The following is a 21,265-nucleotide window of genomic DNA, read 5'->3' as shown; positions in this document are numbered from 1 at the left end:
TAGCCTCAAAACAGAAAATTCCTACTTGAAGGGTGGCATTAGGTGATTGGTTAGGATGCTATAGGGTGGATAGTAGGGTGGTATTTTACATAATATGGAGTCAAAGAACTGGCCGGTTTAGATCTGGAGGCTCATGGCAACAGTACCAATGGGGCTTGGTCAGTTCTAGAGATTTTTGTCCTGTGACTTGGATATAGGGCTCCACATCTGTGACCTTGATATAGGGCTCCACAGTTAAGTTGTGTCTGAATCATTGCAACCTCGTGTGCTGCAGCAGGCCAGGCTCCTCTGTCCTCCACTATCTTCCAGAGTTTGCTCAAATTCATGTCCACTGAGTTGGTGATGCTATCTAACCATCTCATTCCACGCCATCCCTTCTCCTTTTATTTATTTGTCGATGCTGCAAAAACCTTTATTCTTTCCATTTGGTCCAAGGCTTGAGAGAGCTCTAGAGTGTTAAGATGCTGCCCAGCGGCTGCAGAGAGGAAACTTCAGACAGAAGCCCTGATGTGAGGTGTGTGTGTGTGTGCTCAGTCATGTCTGACTCTTTGCAGCCCCATAGACTGTAGCCTGATGTTAGGGGGGCTCCTCAAAGGCCGCTGGGCTTCAAAGGCTCCTAGTCATGGTTGAGGGTGAGCCTTTCAAAGAGATATTCACCCAACCCAGCCTGGGGACCAGCCAGCCTGCAGAGGTTGCTCAGGTGGTCACCATCTTCTTGGTGATTTTCACCTCCTCATCTAGGAAGTGGTTTTCCAGGAAGGCACAGAGGTGGGAGTCTGCATGAGTAGAACCCAGGCCACGCAGATCCAATATGGTCTGGTTCAGGTTCTTCTCTATGAGGAAGGCAGCTTTCATAGCATCCTGGGTTTTACTCCACTCATCTTCAGATGATTTCTGCACGTCCAGAAAGAGGGGGCGGCCGCTGCACTGGTTTTGCATTTTCAAGAGACTTTCCATGTCCTCACACTTCTCCTAGGCCAATTTGCAGAAGAATTGGGCCACACCCTCCAGAGCCACAATGTCGGTGGTCAAAACAGAAGCCCAGAGAGACGTAGGTATAGGAGGCCCACAGATACATGTTGACCAGGTGATGACAGCGGCCTCCACCTTGGTGGAATAATTCTGACAAATCTGGGAGTTCATGGTTGATCGGTAATAAGGAGTGAAGCTCAAAAAATGGTGGCTAGTCCTGGTGATCACAGACAGCTGAGTGGCTGATTCCAAAGGCTGCAACTGGAAAAAAAGTTGGAGGGTGGTTGCAGGCTGGAGTAAGGGGGTTTCCTTGGGTCTGCTCCTTTCAAGCACTGTTGAAGCAAGAGACAGATCCATGGGACCGTCAAGTGCACTTTGCCCCCTTCTCCTTTTAAGGCCTTCAATCTTTTCCAGCATTAGGGTTTTTTTTTTTCCAATGAGTCACTCTTCCCATCTGGTGGCCAAAGTATTAGAGCTTCAGCTTTAGCATCAGTCCTAATGAATATTCAGGACTGATTTCCTTTAGGACTGGATTGGTTTGATCTCCTTGCAGTCCAAGGGATTCTCAAGAGTCTTCTCCAGCACCACGATTTGAAAGCATCAATTCTTTGGCACTCAGCCTTCTTTATGGTCCAACTCTCACATCCATGCATGACTACTGGAAAAACCATAACTTGATTATATGGACCTTTGTCGGCAAAATGATGTCTCTGCTTTTTAAACATGCTGTCTAGGTTGGTCATAGCTTTTCTTCCAAGGAGCAAGCATCTTTGAATTTCATGGCTGCAGTCACTGTCTGCAGTGATTTTGAAGCCCAAGAAAAGAAAGCTGTCACTTCTTCCACTTATTCCCCTTCTATTTGCCAGAAGAGATGGAACCAGGCGCCATGATCTTAATTTTTTCCAAGCTGAGTTTCAAGCCAGCTTTTTCACTCTCCTCTTTCACTTTCATCAGGCTCTTTAGTTTCTCTTCATTTTCTGCCATTAGAGCAGTATCATCTGCATATCTAAGGTTATTGATATTTCTCACGGCTATCTCTCCTCAAAATGGCCCTCAACAAGAAATTTCCAAAAATAAATGCTGAAGAGGGTGTGGAGAAAAGGGAGCCCTCCTACACTGTTGGTGGGAATATACATTGATGCAGCCACTATGGAGAACAGTATGGAGGTTCCTTAAAAAACTAGAAATAGAACATATGACCCAGGAATCCCACTCCTAAGCATATACCCAGAAAAAAACCAAACATAATTTGAAAAGATATATATACCCCAATATTCAATGCAACACTATTTACAATAACCAGGATATAGAAACAACCTAAATGTTCATCACTAGAAGATGGGGTAAAGAAGATGTGGTACATAAACACAATGGACTATTACTCAGTCATAAAAAGGAATGACATTGGGTCATTTGTGGAGACATGTATGGACCCAGAGAGTATCATACAGAGTGAAGTCATATAGTTTAATAAAGTATATTTTTCTTCAGATTTTATTCTATAAGGCAATGTCATATTTTGACAAATACTTGTGAGATATTCTTTTATTGATCTTCCTGAGAAGAGAATGGAGATAAAATATGAATCAAGCACAAGGCCCTTATCTGATAAGATAGAGAAATCAGAGCAATATTTCAAATGAGCTAAGACTATAATGATGAAACAACAGAATGAGGTACTGTTGAATCAACAACACTTTTTGTACCTCAGAGCAACGAGAAAAATATTTTCCTATCGTAAGAGGACAAATTTGATGCAAAAAAAATTATTATAATGTGAAAGCACATTGTGTGTTAGGTGGCTTCCCTGGTGGCTCAGACTGTAGAGAATCTGCCTGCTAAGGAAGGAGACCCAGGTTTGATCCCTGGGTCAGGAAGATCCCCCAGAGAAGGAAATGGTAACCCACTCCAGTATTCTTGCCTGGAAAATTCCATGGACAGGGGAGCCTGGTGGGCTACAGTCCATGGGGTTGCAGAGTTGGACATGACTAAGTGATAACACACACATATTATTATAATGTGAAAGCACATTAGAGTAATCCAAGATGTATCTTTCTAGTAGATTCCATTAGGACACCTAACAATCACTGGGGGACTCAGTCAAATGTCACTTTTAGTTCTCAGAGACATACTCGTTCAGTACATCATAGGTAGGGTAAATAATCTGCATTTTTAATCACCTTCTCAGGTAAAACTGACTTAAGTTGTTAACACTATTTTCATATTGTGTGAGAGAGGAATGGATAATTTATACAATTCTTCCTCTTTGTTTTTGGCTGCACAGCCTTCAGGATCTTAGTTCCCCAACCAGAGATTGAACGGGGACCTTTGGCAGTGAAAGGGTGGAGTCCTAACCACTGGATTGCCAAGGAATTCTCTATACACTTCTTTTTTTACCCTTTTAATAGGTGCTTTTAGGGCTTCCCAAGTGGCTCTAGTGGTAAAGAATCCGCCTGCCAATGCAGGAGACATAAGAGGCGCAGGTTTGACCCCTGGGTTGGGAAGATCCCCTGGAGGAGGGCATAGCAACCCACATCAGTATTCTTGCCTGGAGAATCCCATGGACAGAGAAGCCTGGTGGGCTACAGTTCATAGGGTTGTAAAGACTGCAGCTTTTAAATGCTTTTAATGTACATAGAGAAAGACCTCCATGAAATGCTATAACAGATGTAGAAATTTGCTGCATCTTTTGAGAGAGAGAAAAAAAAAAAAACTAAACCCATAGCTCATCAGAACAAAATAAACCTCTCCAACCTACTGCTTTTAGGAAATATCACTCTAAACTTTTTATCATAAATTTTGGTAATAAAATAAAATCAGCTCACTTAGTATACTTTTTAAAATAGAAGATTAGGATTTAGCTCTTTACTCCATATGTAACACTCATCTCCTCTTCTAATAGTAGACAATAATTTTTGGATAAATTGGTATTTATTGTTTATATAATTATGATTTTGTAAGGTTTGTTTTGGTTGTTGATTAGTCGTTAAGTTGTCCAATTCTTTTGCAACCCCACCAGGCTCCTCTGTCCATGGTATTTCCCAGGCAAGAATACTGGAGTGGGTTGCCATTTCCTTCTGCAGGGAATCTTCCCAACCCAGGGATCAAACCTGTGTCTCCTGCATTAGTAGGCAGATTCTTTGCCACTGGGCCATCAGGGAAATTTGTTCACTATTAAGCCTCTATTAAACCTGCCTTTTATGCATATTTTTGTTTTTCCCAGAATTTATAACTGCCTTGGGCTTTTTTGTTTCTTTGTTTTGTTTTCATTCCCTCTGCTAGAAGTGTAAACCTTAAATTGGTCGAAGTAGGTAGCCTGATGACCTTGTGTGATGGCCTTCTGTTCTAATCTGGCTGGTTGCATGAGGCCTGCAGCAAGATTGTCGTGGTTCTTCCCTACACCTTCATCCAGGGAATCCCTTTGTTTGTCTTCTCTGTGGAGCCTCTGTTTCCTGGATACCATGTTCTGATTTTCCCTGGTCTCATGCTCTGTTAGTGGAATTCTTCATCCACAAGCTTCCTGAGGAAGGGAGCCCAGAAAACAAATTTCCTGTCTTTGCATGCCTGAAAATATCTTGGCAGAGTATAGAATTTTAGATTAAAAATACTGTTTTTAGGATTTTGAAGGCATTGCCCCATTGTTTTCTAGTTTTTACGAATATTATTAAATCCAGTGCCATTCTGAGTATGCTACTGAGTATCTTCTGTATGCAGCCTGATTTTTCTCTCTGGATGACTTTACAAGTTGTTCTTAATATTTACTCTGAAATTTGATGATGAAAAACCCTTGGGGGTTTGATTTTTAAAAATTTTTGTTTGTTTCTTTAATTTTTTTTTTTTTTGTGTGTGTGTTTTTTTAATTTAATGTCCTGGTAATTTCATGGGCCTTTTCAAGCTATAAACTCATGTCCTTCAGTGTAGGAAATTGCTATTGAATTATTTCTTTAATAATTTTCCTACTGACTGTTTTATTTCTTCTCACTCTCTAAAACCAGATACTCTGTGTCCTAGACTGAATTTCTAATTTTCTTATATCTATATTTTCTATTTCTTTGTATTTTTATTCTATCCTCTAGGATATTTCTTCAACTTTGTCTTTGTTGTTTAGTTGCTAAGTCGAGTCTGGCTCTTTGCGACCCCATGAACTGTAGCCCACTAGACTCCTCTGTCCATGGGATTTCCCAGGCAAGACTACTAGAGTGGGTTGCCATTTCCTTCTGCAGGGAATCTTCCCAACCCAGGTATTGAACCCACATATCCTGCAGTAGCAGGCAGATTCTTTACCACTGAACCACCAGGAAAGCTTCAACTTTGTCTCAGAATTCTTTTTATTAAATTACAAACTTCCACTTATACATATATATATATATTTTCTTTTCTTTTTGGCCATACCCCATGGCTTGTGGGATTTTAGTTCCCCGACCAGGGCTCCGATGGCACCCCCTGCAGAGTGGACCCATTAGACCATCAGGGAAGTCCCGCACTTCATTTTTTTGGGGGGAGGGAGGTTAAATATGTATTTATTTATTTATTTATTTTTTAAATATGGATTTATTTTTAACTGACTGCTTCATGTTTTTAATTTCCAGGAAGTCTTATTTTCTTTTTTAAAAAAGTGTATTAAAGTATGACTGATTAATTATATTGTGTTAGTTTCAGGTATATAGCACAGTAAATCAGTTATACAGAGAGCATGAAACGCTTCATGAATTTGCATGTCATCCTTGTGCAGGGGCCATGCTAATCTTCTCTGTATTGTTCCAACTTTAGTATATGTGCTGTAGAAGCCAGCATAAGTCTTTATTATTTTCTGAATGTTCCTTTTAATAATAGCATCCATTCTTTTGTCATGGGTGCAATGTTTTCTGTTGATTTCTGATGATATTAATTGCAGTTTTGAGGACATTTTCTTCTGGTCCCCTCATTATATGTTACACTCCAGGTTCCTTTTCTTTTGGCTTCTGTCTTTTATGTGTGAGGCTTGTGAACGTGGGCTGTCTGCTCCAATTTAGGCATGAGGTCCAAAATTGTTGATTAGAAGCCCAATGCAGGGGCCAGAGGTGGTCAGCTGGGGGTGACTCACTGTTGGGGTGGGTGAGGGAGGGATCAGTCTTCTAGTTTCTGTTAAGGTTTTTTCCTGTGTCAGTCATCATCCCCAAAAGAAATTTTCAGTCCTCTTCCCTCTACTGCCAGAAGACTAAACACTTTCAATTTTTAAAGTCTTTACAAGTTCTAAGACTCCAATTATTTCTTGACTTTTTGGTTTTCCTCTCTCTACCTCATGAATAGAATGGAAAATATTCAAACTTAAGGATTTAAAACCTTACACATGAGACAATCCATTTTTCAAAATTACGTCTCTCATTGTCTCTAGTCTTCTCCTTGAGCTTTTATGCTTTTTAATTTCCATACTCTCCTTTTGATATGATTTCTGGATGGAGCAGAGATAAATGGGTGTGCTCAATCCACCATGTTTAACCAGGAGTTCCTACTTCCTTAAGTCTTAATTACTTTGTTTCTCTAACTCATGAGATGGCTGTAAAAATTAAAAGTGGTAGTGCATGTGTAACAGGATGTTCAGAGAGATTTTTCTTGTTGTCTTAGAGTTTGAACTGAGTCCTCAGGGAAGGAAGAGCATGTAGGTTCCCCACATGGTAGAGAAAGACTTGACTGGACAGACAAAAGAGAACAACTCCTCTGACAGTCATGGTCCCTTATCGTCATCTTCAGCCTCTAGAAATGAGACTCTTGACAAGGGAATGAAGGGTTGTGTAGATAGAGTTGTTGGTCTGCTCTATAGAGTTTTGTTGTCTCCCCCGCTTCGTCCTTAGGAAGGTGAGCAAAGGCTACAGGCCGAGTTAGGAGAGTACCAGGAGACTGGGGTGCCTGCAGGAAAATCACTCCTTGACTGGATGATTCTTGGGTAGTAGAATTATTATCCCAGTGCTGCAACAGAGCACAAGCAAAGCAGTGTGAGAAAGGTTTTTTTTTAATTAATTAATTTGGTTGTGCTGAGTCTTAATTGGGGCACTCGGGATCTTCCATCCTCGTTGAGGCATGCAGGGTCTTTTTTAGTCGTTGCATGCTGGATCTTTAGTTGCGGCAGGTAGGATCTGTTCTCCAAAGAGGGATCAAAGCCGGGCCCCTTGTCAGAGAGTTTTGGAAAAACTTGACGTGAGTTTACTGGCATTTGGGAGACGCATATGAACATAGGGATAAGTATCTGCTGATGGTTTGGTGAACAAGGCATATTGGAGAATGACTGGAGCCCAGACCAGGAATGGCAGTGCTTGAGAGTAGCCTGTACTTCTAGCACCTGGCATGATAAGGATGTGGAAGTTTCTCATGGGCTAGGAGGACATCATGGAGAGTACCTGGGTTTTAACCATAGATGGGGCTCTGTCCAAGAGAGGTCCCTGCAGGGCAAGAAGACTCTAATGGCAAGGAACAGTGTGCTAGAGGCTCAGGATGCTCTGCAGGACATCAGTTGGAGATGCACTGTGATACTAAGGGGTGTGCAGTGTGGAGGGCCTGTGAGTCTCCTCAAATATCACCCTCCAAGAGAAAGCCAGCACTTCTAACAGACCTGGTCATATAAAACCACCCTTTTTCTTTCTCCCACTATTCCAAGCCTGGAGAAGTCAGAGGCAGGAAGTGGAGGGAGGGTGAGAGAAGAGTGAAGATAAAGGTACCCGTCTTCCCACTTAGCTGTTTCAGATCTCTGGGCTGTGAGTTCAACTTGAGTTGGGGGGTGGGGAGTGAGCTAGGAATTGAATATAAGATTGAAATTTTAAAAAATGGACTGTTCAAGACTTGTATTCCATGAAAATAACAAGAAAACCATGGGGTGTACTTGAGAAATGTGTTCCAAGGATGGGGAAGTTTGCTGACAGAGCACAGTTGAAGACAGCAGCTGATGGCAGGATGGGATGAGTCGGGGGGAATTCTTTGTATCTTATCAAACTCAGACAGTTAAATAAATCAATTAGAACTTAAACTGCTAGGCATTCATTCAATCAGTATTTAATGCCAGATTCTATGTAAGTTTCATGGAATAAAAACAAGAGTGAAACCAAGAGTCCCTGCTTAGATAATCGAGTGAGGAAGACATTCTGTCTAATGTAGGAATTGCATTTAGCAGCTAATAATGGAGACCAGAAATAAGATTGAAATTTTAGTTTTCTTTTGTGTAAAAAATGTCCATAGATAGAGGGGTCATAGTAGTTCCATTGTCAGCAGATCCCACAGTCCTTCTATCTTTTTGTACCACCATTCTCAGCCTGTGGTTTTCATCCTTAAGACTTGTGGTCTAAGGTGACTGAATGGAGCTCCAGTTGTCATATCCTGCATTCCAGTCAGAAATCAGGAGGAAATGGCAAAGGGTGGAAAAGGATCCATATCAGCTTTTTTGCCCCCTTTTAAAAAGCCTTCTTGGGACTTCCCTGGCAGTCTAGCAGTTAAGACTCTGAGTTTGCAATGCAGGAGACACAGCTTCAATCCCTGGTCAGGGAACTAGGGTCCCACATGCTGTGTGGTGCAGCAAAAACAAATAAAATAGCCTTCTTGGATGTCTCATCCAACAACTTTGGCTGATATCTCATTGGCCAGAACTTTGTCACATGACCACTCTTAGCTGCAAGGAAATGTGGGAAATATAAGAATTGTTTTACTGAGGAAGAAGCAGAGAATGGAGTTTAGATAGGTAACCACCAAACTTGTGGCAGTACATCCCTTTAGCTACTCAGAATCTGTTAAGTTCCTCACGTGGCTGTTTGTGGTCCAGCAAGCTGTAAACCAAAGACAAGTTTTCAGTCCCCAGCACAGCTTATATACAATGGTGGGAAAGTCCTCCACAAGCAAAACTCTCGTTCAGAAAAGGAAAGCATTCAGAAGTCACTTGTCACTGGTCTCTTGATGGATTGTATATGTTCTCATCCCTTGAACCGGGATGTGCTAGTGGCTGCTTGGCCCGTAGAGCAAAGCAGAAGTAATGCCCTATAGCCTCTGAGGCTGGGCCCTGAAAGGCAAGGTGGCTGCTGCCTTGTTTGCTGAGACACTTATGCTGGGACCCTCTAGTTAACACTCCGACTGCCCTAGGGCCACCGTCTCCACCATCTTGTGAGGAGGCCCACAATTGCCTACACAGAGAGCCATTGAGAAGCCCCAAGAATATATGAAGAAAGCGAGATGCCCAGTTAGCCCAGAGCTGCTCCAGCTGCAGCTGTGTGACTGTAATCATGTAAGATACTTGGAGTGCCCAGCCAAGCCCTTAGGAGCCATGGGAACTCTGGGGATAACAAATAAAGTGTTATTCTGAGCCACTAAATTTTGGGGTGGCAATAGATAACCAGAACAACACTATGTATTGGATCTGGGGGATAAGGACCACCTGCCCCAACACAGGAGTAATTTCCTTGCTTGGTCTGTTTGGCTTTCCCAAGTTCTACACCCTTGGGAAAATCCTCATTGTTTCCCATGATCCCTTGCTCTGTCCTCATGGAGGTTGTTTTTTATTTTTTTTCGTACTTGTGTGCGTGCTCAATCGTATCCAACTCTTTGTGACCCTATGGACCGTAGACCACCAGGCTTCTCTCTCCATGGAATTTCCCAGACAAGAATACTGGAATGAGTTGCCATTTCATTCTCCAGGGGATCTTCCCAGACCAGGGAATAAACCTGCATCTCCTACGTCTCCTGCATTGGCACTCGAATTCTTTACCACTGAGCCAACCAGAGGAGCCTAAGTAATAGTTGCTCAGTCGTGTCCGACTCTTTGTGACCCACGGATTTTTTTCATGTTTATTTGTATTTACTTATTTCTTAGTTTCAGCACGTGGGATCTTTGATCTTTGTTACAGCATGCAGGATCTTTAGTTGTGGCTTGTGAACTCTTAGTTGTGACATGTGGGGTCTAGTTTCCTGATTAGGGATCAAACCCAGGCCCCCAGGATTGGGAGTGCAGAGTCTTAGCCACTGGACTCCAGGGAAGTCCCAGGGAAGTTGTTTCCTGTCCTCCATCTCTCATGGCCCATCTGAAGTGGGCTCTGTGGGTGATACTCTCCTTAAGGGCTACACACCTTCGGCAGCCACCTCTAGAGGGAGCCTCTTCTGTGTAAGGGATTCAGGATGTTTTTACCAACAGCCATAGCTGCTGTAGGCCAGATGTGGGTTTTGTTTGTTTTAATTAGCGTAGTTTCCTGAAATAAATAGTAGGCTTCCAGTCTATTCTTAAGCATGAGTTACTATGACCAAAGATCTTAAGTGAGTGCATGCATGCGTTCTCACTCACTTCAGCTGTGTCTGACTGTTTGCAACCCTGTGGACTGTGACCTGCCAAGCTCCTCTCTCTGTGGGATTCTCCAGGCAAGAATACTGGAGTGGATTGCAGGCCCTCCTCCAGGGGATCTTCCCAACCCAGGGACTGAACCTGAGTCTCCTGCATCTCCTCCACTGCAGGCAGATTCTTTGCTGCTGAGCCACTGGGGAAACCAAAGATCTTACGTAGCATATTAAACCTTAAAGATCACATGTTGCATGTTGGTTTCTGTGCTCTGACTATCCTCCCTAATTATTCTTCAAGGTTTGAAGGAGAAAATAACACTGTTAATCTGGTCTTTGCTGGGAGTTTTGCACCTCCTAACAGTGATCAATGCAAAGAAATAGAGGAAAACAATAGAATGGGAGAAACTAGAAATCTCTTCAAGAAAATTAGAGATACCGAGGGAACTTTTCATGCAAAGATGGGCACAATAAAGGACAGAAATGGTATGGACCTAACAGAAGCAGAAGATATTCAAAAGAGGTGGCAAGAATACACAGAAGAACTATACAAAAAAGATCTTCATGACCCAGATAACCACGATGGTGTGATCACTTCACCCAGAACCAGACTTCCTGAAATGTGAAGTGGGCCTCAGGAAGCATCATTATGAACAAAGCTAGTGGAGGTGATGGAATTCCAGTTGAGCTATTTCAAGTCCTAAAAGATGATGCTGTGAAAATGCTGTACTCAGTATGCCAGTGAATTTGGAAAACTCAGCAATGGCCACAGTACTGGAAAAGGTCAGTTTTCATTCCAAGCCCAAAGAAAGGCAGTGCCAAAGAATGTTCAAACTACGCACAGTTGCAATCATCTCACACACTAGCAAAGCAATGCTCAAAATTCTCCAAGCCAGGCTTCAACAGTATGTGAACCACGAACTTCCAGATGTTCAAAATGGATTTAGAAAAGGCAGAGGAATCAGAGATCAAATTGCCAACATCCGTTGCATCATCAAAAAAGCAAGAGAGTTCCAGAAAAACATCTAGTTCTGCTTTATTGATTATGCCAAAACCTTTGGCTGTGTGGATCACAACAAACTGTTTAAAGTTCTTCAAGAGATGGGAATACCAGACGACCTGACCTGCCTCCTGAGAAATCTGTATGCAGGACAAGCAGCAGCAGTTAGAACAGGACATGGAACAACAGACTGGTCTCAAATCAGGAAAGGAGTACATCAGGCTGCATATTGTCACCCTCCTTATTTAACTTCTATGCAGAGTGCACCATGAGAATTGTGCTGGATGAAGCACAATCTGGAATCAAGATTTCTTGGAGTAATATCAATAACCTCAGATATGCAGATGACACCACCCGTATGGCAGAAAGCAAAGAAGAACTAAACAGCCTCTTGATGAAAGTGAAAGAGGAGAGTGAAAAAGTTGTCTTAAAACTCAACATTCAGAAAACTAAGATCATGGCTTCTGGTCCCATCACTTCATGGCAAATAGATGGGGAAACAATGGAAACAGTGAGAGACTTTATTTTCTTGGGCTCCAAAATCACTACAGATGGTGAGTGCAGCCATGAAATTAAAAGACACTTGCTCCTTTGAAGAAAAGCTATGACAAACCTAGACAGCATATATATATATATATATATATATTTTATATAAATATATAAAATTTATTTTATATAAAAATATATTTATTTTATATTAAAAATATATATATATATTTTTAGACAGCATATTAAAAACTGAGACATTGCTTTGCTGACAAAGGTCTAGTCAAAGCTATGGTTTTTCCAGTAGTCATGTATGGATGTGAGAGTTGGACCATAAAGAAAGCTGAGTGCCAAAGAACTGATGCTTTTGAACTGTGGTGTTGGAGAAGACTCTTGAGAGTCCCTTGGACTGTGTGGAGATCCAACCAGTCCATCCTAAAGGCAATCAGTCCTGAATATTCATTGGAAGGACTGGTGCTGAAGCTGAAGCTCCAATCCTTTGGCCACCTGATGCAAAGAGCCCACTCATTGGAAAAGTCCCTGATTCTGGGAAAGATTGAAGGCAGGAGGAGAAGGGGTTGACAGAGGCTGAGATGGTTGGATGTCATCACTGACTCGATGGACCTGAGTTTGAGCAAACTCCTGGAGTTGGTGATGGACAGGGAAGCCTGGTGTGCTGCAGTCCATGGGGTTGCAGAGTTGGACACGACTGAGTGACTGAACTGAACCGAGCAGAGGGTGTTTGAGAAAGGGTTGGAATCTGTGTTAGATCTTGGTAGGATGACTATTTAGCAGCTACCATTCTGAACTTCTTCCAGTTGGAGGGTAGAGAAGTAGTTGACACTTTCAATCCAGCAGGCTCCATTTAATAAGACTCTCAGTCAACTTTTATATTTGTGATTTTGTGTGTGCCTGAAGTAAAGAGCACTTTCCTAAGCACAGTATTATTTCCTTTTTAATGGAGGCGTGTTCATATGTGTGTGCATGCTAAGTCATTTCAGTTGTGTCCAACTCTTTGCAACCTTATGGACTGTACCCTGCCAGACTCCTCCATCTGAGAGATTCTCCAGGCAAAAATAGTGGAGTAGTGGGTTGTCATGCCCTCCCCCAGGGGATCTACCTGACCCAGGGGTTGAATCCATGTCTCTTATGTTTTCTGCAGTGGCAGGTGGATTCTTTACCACTAGCACCACCTGGTTTTCAATGTACACATTTTTAAATTTTATTTATTTTTATTTATATACTTGCACGTGCCAGGTCTTAGTTGTGGCATGCAGGCTCTTTAGTTGTGGCATGTGGGATCTAGTTCCCCGACCAGGAATTGAACCCAGGCCCACTGCATTGGGAGCTCAGAGTCTTAGCCACTGGACCACCAGGAAAGTCCCCCTATATTGTACATTTTAAATATGTGCAGTTTATTGTATGTCAATTATACCTCAACAAATCTTTTAAAAATGTTGTATGTGTATGCAAAAAGAATATGTGCCCCCAATTATTGGCTGCAGGGTTTTAGATAATAGGTCAAACCTTCAATTATGTTGTTCAAATCTCTTAAATTTTTACTGAAACATATTTTTTCTTTTTACTGAAAACTTTATCTGTTTTTGGCTGTGCTGGATCTTTGTGGCTGCACGTGGGCTTTCTCTAGTTGCGCTGAGTGGAGGCTTCTTTCTAGCTGTGGTGCTTGGGCTTCTCATTGCTGGGGCTTCTCTTACAGAGCACAGGCTTGAGGGTGCACAGGCTCAGCAGTTGCCGCTCTCTGACTCTAGAGTGCAAGCTTCAGTAGTTTTGGCACATGGGCTCAGTTGCCCCCGAAGCATGTGGAATCCTCCCAGAGCAGGGATGCAACCCATGTCCCCTGCACTGGCAGGCGGACTCCCAACCACTAGACCTCCAGGAAGTCCAAAACACATTTTTCTTGATCCATCAATCAACTGAGGGAAATACGTTAACATTTCCCACAATTGTAGTTATCAGTTTTTCCTGGGAGTTCTGACAGTTTATATATTTGGAGCTGTGTTATTAAGAAACAAGTTTATAATTATGTCTTCTTGGTGCATTAAAACATATCAAAGTGGCAGCTCTCTTTATCTCCAATTCATGCTCTTAGTCATAAATTTTATTTTATCTAGTAGTAACATACCTACGTCAGCTGTTTTATTTGTTTGTTTAGTATTTGCTTGGCACATATATATTTTCTGTTCTTTAACTTTTAAGCTATTTCTTATGTTTTAGGTATGTCTCTTGTAATCAAAATATAAATGGGTATGAATTTTTATTTACTGAATTTTTGTGTGGGGGGGTAACATATGGCTTTGGGGATCTTCTTTCTTTCTTTTTTTTTTTTCATTTATTTTTATTAGTTGGAGGCTAATTACTTTACAATATTGTAGTGATTTTTGCCATACATTGACATGAATCAGCCATGGATTTACATGCGTTCCCCATCCCGATCCCCCCTCCCGCCTCCCTCCCCATCCCATCCCTCTGGGTCTTCCCAGTGCACCAGCCCTGAGCACTTGTCTCATGCATCCATCCTGGACTGGCGATCTGTTTCACACTTGATAATAGACATGTTTCAATGCTATTCTCTCAGATCATCCCACCCTCGCCTTCTCCCACAGAGTCCAAAAGTCTGTTCTATACATCTGTCTCTTTTTCTGTCTTGCATATAGGGTTATCGTTACCATCTTTCTAAATTCCATATATATGCGTTAGTATACTGTATTGGTGTTTATCTTTCTGGCTTACTTCACTCTGTATAATGGGCTCCAGTTTCATCCATCTCATTAGAACTGATTCAAATGTATTCTTTTTAATGGCTGAGTAACATTCCATTGTGTATATGTACCATAGCTTTCTTATCCATTCGTCTGCTGATGGGCATCTAGGTTGCTTCCATGTCCTGGTTAAAAATATGGAACGCTTCACGAATTTGCATGTCATCCTTGCGCAGGGGCCATGCTAATCTTCTCTGTATCGTTCCAATTTTAGTATATGTGCTGCCGAAGCGAGCGCTAGGGATCTTATTTCTGTGACCAGGGGTTGAACCCATTCCCCCTGCAGTGGAAGCGCAGAGTCCTAACGACTGGACCACCAGGGAATTCCTCAAGTTAAACAGTTCTAATATTCATAAACAGGTGTAAACAAAACATTCTGGTCCACTCTCCCCATTTCCCCCTACCTAGAAGCAACTACTTTCAAATCTTGTATCTGGTAGTTTATTAATTATCTCTTTTCATATATCTAAGTAACATACAGTGACTACTTGATTTTTTACTTAATAGCATTATGCACTGATATTTTTTTTTTTAAACCACACTGAGAGGCATGTGGGATCTTAGTTCCCCGACCAGGGATCAGCCCTGGCCCCCTCCATTGGGAGCTCGGACTCTTAAACCACTGGACCAGCAGGGAAGGCCCTAGGCATTTATTTCTAAAATGGACAAAAGGGCTCAGCTGTTTTACATCCACCTTCTCCTTCCCCCATTTCCTCCATATAATTATATATAATAATTTTGGTTAAAGGACTATTCAGAATTTACATTATTTTGACTATGAAAATAATATTCATAGATGAGTCACTATGATACTTGCCTTGAAGTGCTTTTGGTTGCCTAGCTATTACTAATTGACCCCAAACTCTTCTCCAGCTGTCTGGATCTCATCTGAAAGCATCCATCAATCTCACTTTCTCACAGACATCTTTCTCTGAGCCTCCTGCTGGTGCCTCTCTGACCTCCTTGCCCTTTCCTCTTTGATCTCCCTTCATGCTCATCCTGGGAATTCAAACTCCTGACTTCTTCTCTACGTTGAATCCTACTGAACTTTTTTGGATCCTCTTTTTTTAAAGTTTTCATTTATTTATTTAATTTATGGATTATTTTTAGCTGTGCTGGGTCTTCGTTGCTGTGCAAGGGGTTTTCTCTAGTTGCGGTGCATGGGCTTCTCATTGCAGTGGTTTCTGTTGTAGAATACAGGCTCGAGGGCGTGTGGGCTCAGTAGTTGTGGCTCGTGGGATCTAGAGTGTGGTGCACGGGTCCAGTTGCCTTGCAGCATGTGGGATCTTCCCAGACCAAGGATTGAACCTGTGCCCCTTGTATTGGCAGGTGGATTCTTAACCAGAAGACCACCAGGGAAGTCTGGATCCTATTTCCCATATTCCACTGGACTTCCTTCTTGGTCTCCTCTTTGCTTTGGTGGACCAAAGGCCCCAGTTTTCTTTGAGAGAGTTATTCTAGCCCCAACCAGCCAACCACCAGCATGACCTTATTGGCCTGTGGCAGTGAAGGAGATCACAGACCGAAGAAAATGTGAGGCATTTCATGAAATAAAGGACAAGATATGTGTGCTCCAGGACTGGGGGCAAAGGTGAAACTTAGGTGAGATTTAAATGAAGCCATGTTCTTGGAGGTTCAAAGGAAATCGGGATCTGTCTAAAGAGGTTAGTACCCGCCTGGAGTCTGAAGTCAACACAGATGTGGAACGATGTGTCCAGAAATCCTGTATCTAAAGCTCTGTACCTGGGCTGAAACAATTAGTGCTGCTCCTCCGTCTCAGGGTGACTTGGATCCTCCAGGCAAAAGGAGAATGACTATTCTTACTGATATGCTTTCCAACAGCAATGTTTCTTATAGCTTATGATTGTAGAGAACCGGGTTTCTCAGTGCATAAGAAAGCAATAGTCACAGAAAGGGGTTGTTATGAATGTCTCTGCTGCATAGCTTGGGGAAAACTGTTTCTTGTTAACGTTGCTGGCTTTCTGTGTCTCTTATCCCAGCTCGATGAATGTGGCAGGGTGGACTGACTCTCTCAGTCACAGCTACATTTCAGTTTCTCAGTGTGTGTGGGAGACAATATTTTTGAGACTTTCTGGGGAGCTGTTAACTGTAAGGTTCTCTGTAGGATGATCTAGCCAGGTCTTTTCTTGAGGGAACCCCAAATGTCAGTATCTTTAGATCAGATTCTCCAAAGCAAACCTATTCCAGTCTCCTACTTGGAGACTATAGTTCTGATTGCCAGTGTTCTGGGTACTGAGGTGGGGGGAAAAGCTGGGGTTCTCAGAATACAGGATGTAAATGTTCTCTCAGTCCTCTCTGGAGCATGAACCTACACGCTTCTGCTGTGGTTGAGGAGAGGCAGTCAAATTGCTGTGTGGACCTGGGATACACCCCTCCTTAAACAGAGTTTCAAATAGTTCTCCTGTTTCTCATCCCGCATTTATCAACCACTTCAGAGTATCTGGTGTTGCTGACTCCTGATAATCAGGGGGTTCTTCATCTGCAGTGTCATCAGTTTGTCTTTTCAGCTTTGCCCACTGACTTAGAATTCAGTTTTCTTTGATCTGTCTAGTCAGTCACACATATTTATCGGCTTTTTTAGCATCCAGTGCTGTTGTCTTTTCCATTCTCCTTGTCTTTGGGAGCTTCTGTCTTAAAAAACAAAACAAAACAAAAACACCTCTTTACTGTCATTTCAGTAGATTTCAGGAATGAAAAAAAATAAAGAGTATATCCAATGTACCCTCTATACCCAAATGTCTGTCTTGTTTTAAAACCAAATAAATTGGATTATCATTATTGTCATATATAAGCAGTGTTGATTTAACTTTACTCATGAGTTTACTAATTTTTTTCCACACTAATTCTTGCTTTACAGATCTTCTTTCTGGGATAATTTTTATTCTTCCAGGAGTAAATCCGGTAAAAAGTTCTTTCTATTGACGTAAAATGTCTTTGTTTCACCCTCACACATTCCAAGAAGTTTGGACTTTATCATGCAGGCAATTGGAGAGAGTGAAGAATTCTAGGCATTTGAGTTTCATTAGTTTCATTTGGGGCGGGGCAAGAATGAGGAATCTGTTAAAAACACCCAGGCTAGATATAATGGTGGCTGGAACAAGGGTTGTCAATGTGGGCTTGAGGGGTGACTCTGAGTGATATTAAGGAGGTGGGATTGAAAAGCTTTGGTCATGACAGGGGATAAGAAAGAGGGATGAGGAAAAGACAGTTCTCAGGTTTCTGTGTGGATGTTAATGGTGGTAACTTTCCCTGAGATGCAAATCCAAGAACAAGAGAGTGTTTGGTAGAAAGCAGTGCATTTGGTTCGCATTATGGGGCCTTGGAAGTGTCTGTTATTTTTGGTGGCACCCTGGAATTCAGGTGGAAGATCTGAGTGAGAGATGCAGAGTTATTAGGCCAAGGTGATAAATGTTTGTGGACAAGGTCACCCAGGGAGATGGTGTGGATTGGAGAGGGAGTGTTAGGGTAAGGGGTGTGAGGGCTTCTAATTTCTGGAGTAAATCTACCTGAATGAGAGTGTTGTTGAGTTAGGGAGGACGAGGCTGCGGGGACTTTTAAAAAAAATTGTTTATTTATTTATTCCTGGCTGTGTTGGGTCTTTGCTGCTGCGCAGGCTTTCTCTAGTTGTGGAGAGTGCGGGCTACTCCGCAGTTGTGGCTCGAGGGCTTCTTCTCGAGGCTTCTCGAGAGGCTGGCCTCTCTTGTTCAGAGCACGGGCTTAGTTGCATATGGGATCTTCCCAGATCAGGGATTGAACCAGTGTCTCCTGCATTGGCAGGCAAACTCTTTACCCCCGAGCTGCGAGGGAAACCCCTGAGGGGACTTTTGGTTGGACTCTGTATATGCACATATATGGCAGTTTCAGTGGCTCAGTTTTCCCTTAGGTTGCAACAATTTAAAATAAACCACAGGAAAGCTTCTTTGTTACCTTCTTTGTTACCACAGTCCCACCTACCCTTTAGCAACATAGCTGCCTGGGAAATAAGATAAATTTAAGCTCCAGGTAACAATAATAAGCCACCAATAGCATTGGGATCGAACAACTGTGAGGACTGGATTGGTCAGGGTTCTGCACAGTAAAGAAAATCTAGCCTAGGTATTTTGAGGAGAAAGGAATTTATTGAATTAGATTTTTACCAAGTTATTAGAACTGAAGTAGGAGAAGGCTCTACTCTGGGCTTCCAGGAATAATTCTCAGAACGTGTCAGAACCAGTCTGTCGGGGAGGCTGCTATATATATCATGATCAGAAAGCTGGGAGGCTATCAGAAGATTTATTGGTTCTATTCAGTTCAAAAATACAATACTGGGACTTTCCTGGTGGTGCAGTAGTTAGAACTCTGCACTTCCACTGCAAGGGCCATGGGTTTGTCCCCTGGTTGGGGAACTAAGATCCCCAGCATAGCCCCTTTCCCTGAAAAAAAAAAAAGTACCATTTATTTATTATTTTTTTTAGTACCACTTATTAAAAAAAAAAAGAAGAACACAATACTACTCCATTGCAATTCAGTGGGGGAGAGGATGATCTTTTCAATAAATGGTGTATATCTACATGGAGGAAAAATGAACTTTGATCCTTAACCTCATACCACATATAAACATTAATTTATAATAGGTCTGTGACTGAGACAGTAAACAATCTTCTATGATGCAGGAGACTTGGGTTCCATCCCTGGGTTGGGAAGATACCCTAGAGAAGGGAAGGGCAACTCATTCCAGGGGATTTCATGGGCAGACGAGCCTGGTGGGGGGTCAAAAAGAGTCAGATACCACTGAGTGACTAACACTTGTGAACTTAAAAGTGAAAAGTAAAACAAGCCTGCTAGGGAAAAATTTTTTTTCTTGACCTTAAACAGGAGGTGGAAAACAGTAACCTAAAAGAAAGGTTGATAAATTGAGCTTTATTAAAATTTAAAAAATTCTGGGAATTCCCTGGTGGTCCATGGTTAGGACTCTGAGCTTTCACTGCCATGGCTCAGGTAAAATCGCTGCTTGGGGAACTAAGATCCCACAAACCATGTGGAGCAGCCAAAAAAACAAAAAACAAACTTCTTGGATGAACTTTGAAAACATTCTGCTAAGTGACAGAAGCCAAACATGAAAGGTCATATATTGCATGATTCCATTTGTGTGAAATATCTAGATAGTTAAATCCATAGAAACAGAACAGAGGCTGGCGGTTGCCAAGAGCTGGGAGGGTGGGGAATGGGAGCCACTGATTGATGGGTATGGAGTTTCCTTCTGGGGTGATGAAAATGTTTTAGAACTAGATAGCTGTGGTAGTTACACAACAATATGAATATGCCACTCAACTGTTCACTTTAAAATGTTAATTTTATAATATGTGAATTTTACCACAAAAAATTAAAACTTTACGTTCACCAAAAAACATCATTAAGAAAGTAGAAAGGCAGACTTCCCTGGTGGTCCAGTGGTTAAGAATCTGCCTGCCAATGTAGGGGATACAGGTTCAATCTTTGGCCCGAGAAGATCCCAAATGCCTTGGGACAGCTAAGCCCATGCGCTACTACTACTGAGCCCATGCTCTATCTAGAGCCTTTGCTCCACAACAAGAAAAGCCACTGCAACGAGAAGCCCCAGCATGGCAACTAGGGGGTAGCCCCTCATTGCTGAAGCTAGAGAAAGCCTGAGCACACCAACTTGGACCCAGTGCAGCCAAAAAGAAAGAAAGAAAATAGAAAGGCAAGCTACAGCCAGGAAGAAAATATCTGGAATTAACATTCTCTCTCTCTCTTTTTTTTTATATTTGAACTACTTTATTCTAAACAAAAAGGAGTGAGAACAACAGTAACAAACAAGATTCCACCTCTCAACATTGTGATGTGACTATAGCAGTTTTTTTTAAACTTAAAAAAATTAATGTATTATTTTTTGGCCACACTGGGTCTTCGCTGCTGTGAGACGGCTTTCTCTAGTTGTGGGGAGCAGGGCTACTCTTTGTTGTGGTGCTCAGGCTTCTCCTTGCGGTGGCTTCTCTTGTTGTGGAGCACAGGCTCTAGAGCACTCAGTAGGAGCGGTGCACGGGCTTAGTAATTCCGAAGCATGTGGGATCTTCCCGGACCAGGGATTGAAACTATGTTCCCTGCATTGGCAGGTGGGTTTTTTTTTTTTTTGGCAGGTGGGTTTTTATCCATTGTGCCACCAAGGAAGTCCTATGGCAGTCTTATATTTGAAACTCAAGGAGGTAACAACTGTGTCCCACAGCACCTAAACATGCAGGTCCAAAAATGAAGGCATATTTTTTAACGGCCACATTCACTCCAAAGCCCACCCATCTCCTTCAGCATTCAAAGATTAAGCACTTGTTCTGCTTAGCTATATCATAAAGTGGCAAACTTGCTGTACCACTGACATCACAGAATGGTTGCCTATAAAACTGGACTTCTGATGCTGTACCCCAACTTCACTTTCTCACAGGTCATCATCTTCATCTGGGAGAGCAGTCATCTGAGCAACCTCTAGATTATGCTCATACTGCACCTCTGGTGGGGCAAGAGCAGGCATGGCAACAAATACCAAGTTAGGGTCTCCAATCTGTACCTATATACTTCTCAAATTCACCAGTCAGATGTCGGTTCGTGAATGTAGCTTTCCAGTACCACCATCACCAACCAATACAAGTTTGAACTGAACATGGGGTTCTTCTTGGGCAGCCATCATGATGTTACTTCCCAAAGAGTTTCTGCCAGTCTGACTGAAGGCTGAAAA

General features: G+C 42.3%; 2 non-coding genes and 1 pseudogene across 2 annotated transcripts; all 3 read right to left on the bottom strand.

The window, feature by feature from the left end:
• Positions 1 to 616: 616 nt before the first annotated feature.
• Positions 617 to 1,143, bottom strand: LOC133040149 (ferritin light chain-like; annotated as a pseudogene).
• A 4,516-nt stretch (positions 1,144 to 5,659) lies between these two features.
• On the bottom strand, positions 5,660 to 5,766 carry LOC133041783 (U6 spliceosomal RNA). The gene has a single exon (XR_009689355.1). It is a non-coding gene; the product is annotated as a U6 spliceosomal RNA (small nuclear RNA).
• Positions 5,767 to 14,648: 8,882 nt separating this feature from the next.
• On the bottom strand, positions 14,649 to 14,755 carry LOC133041746 (U6 spliceosomal RNA). The gene has a single exon (XR_009689322.1). It is a non-coding gene; the product is annotated as a U6 spliceosomal RNA (small nuclear RNA).
• Between the last annotated feature and the right edge of the window lie 6,510 nt (positions 14,756 to 21,265).

The sequence above is a fragment of the Dama dama genome, chromosome 20, assembly GCF_033118175.1.
Source record: "Dama dama isolate Ldn47 chromosome 20, ASM3311817v1, whole genome shotgun sequence".
Taxonomy (NCBI): Eukaryota; Metazoa; Chordata; class Mammalia; order Artiodactyla; family Cervidae; genus Dama; species Dama dama.
This window is presented reverse-complemented; position numbering and strand designations above follow the sequence as displayed.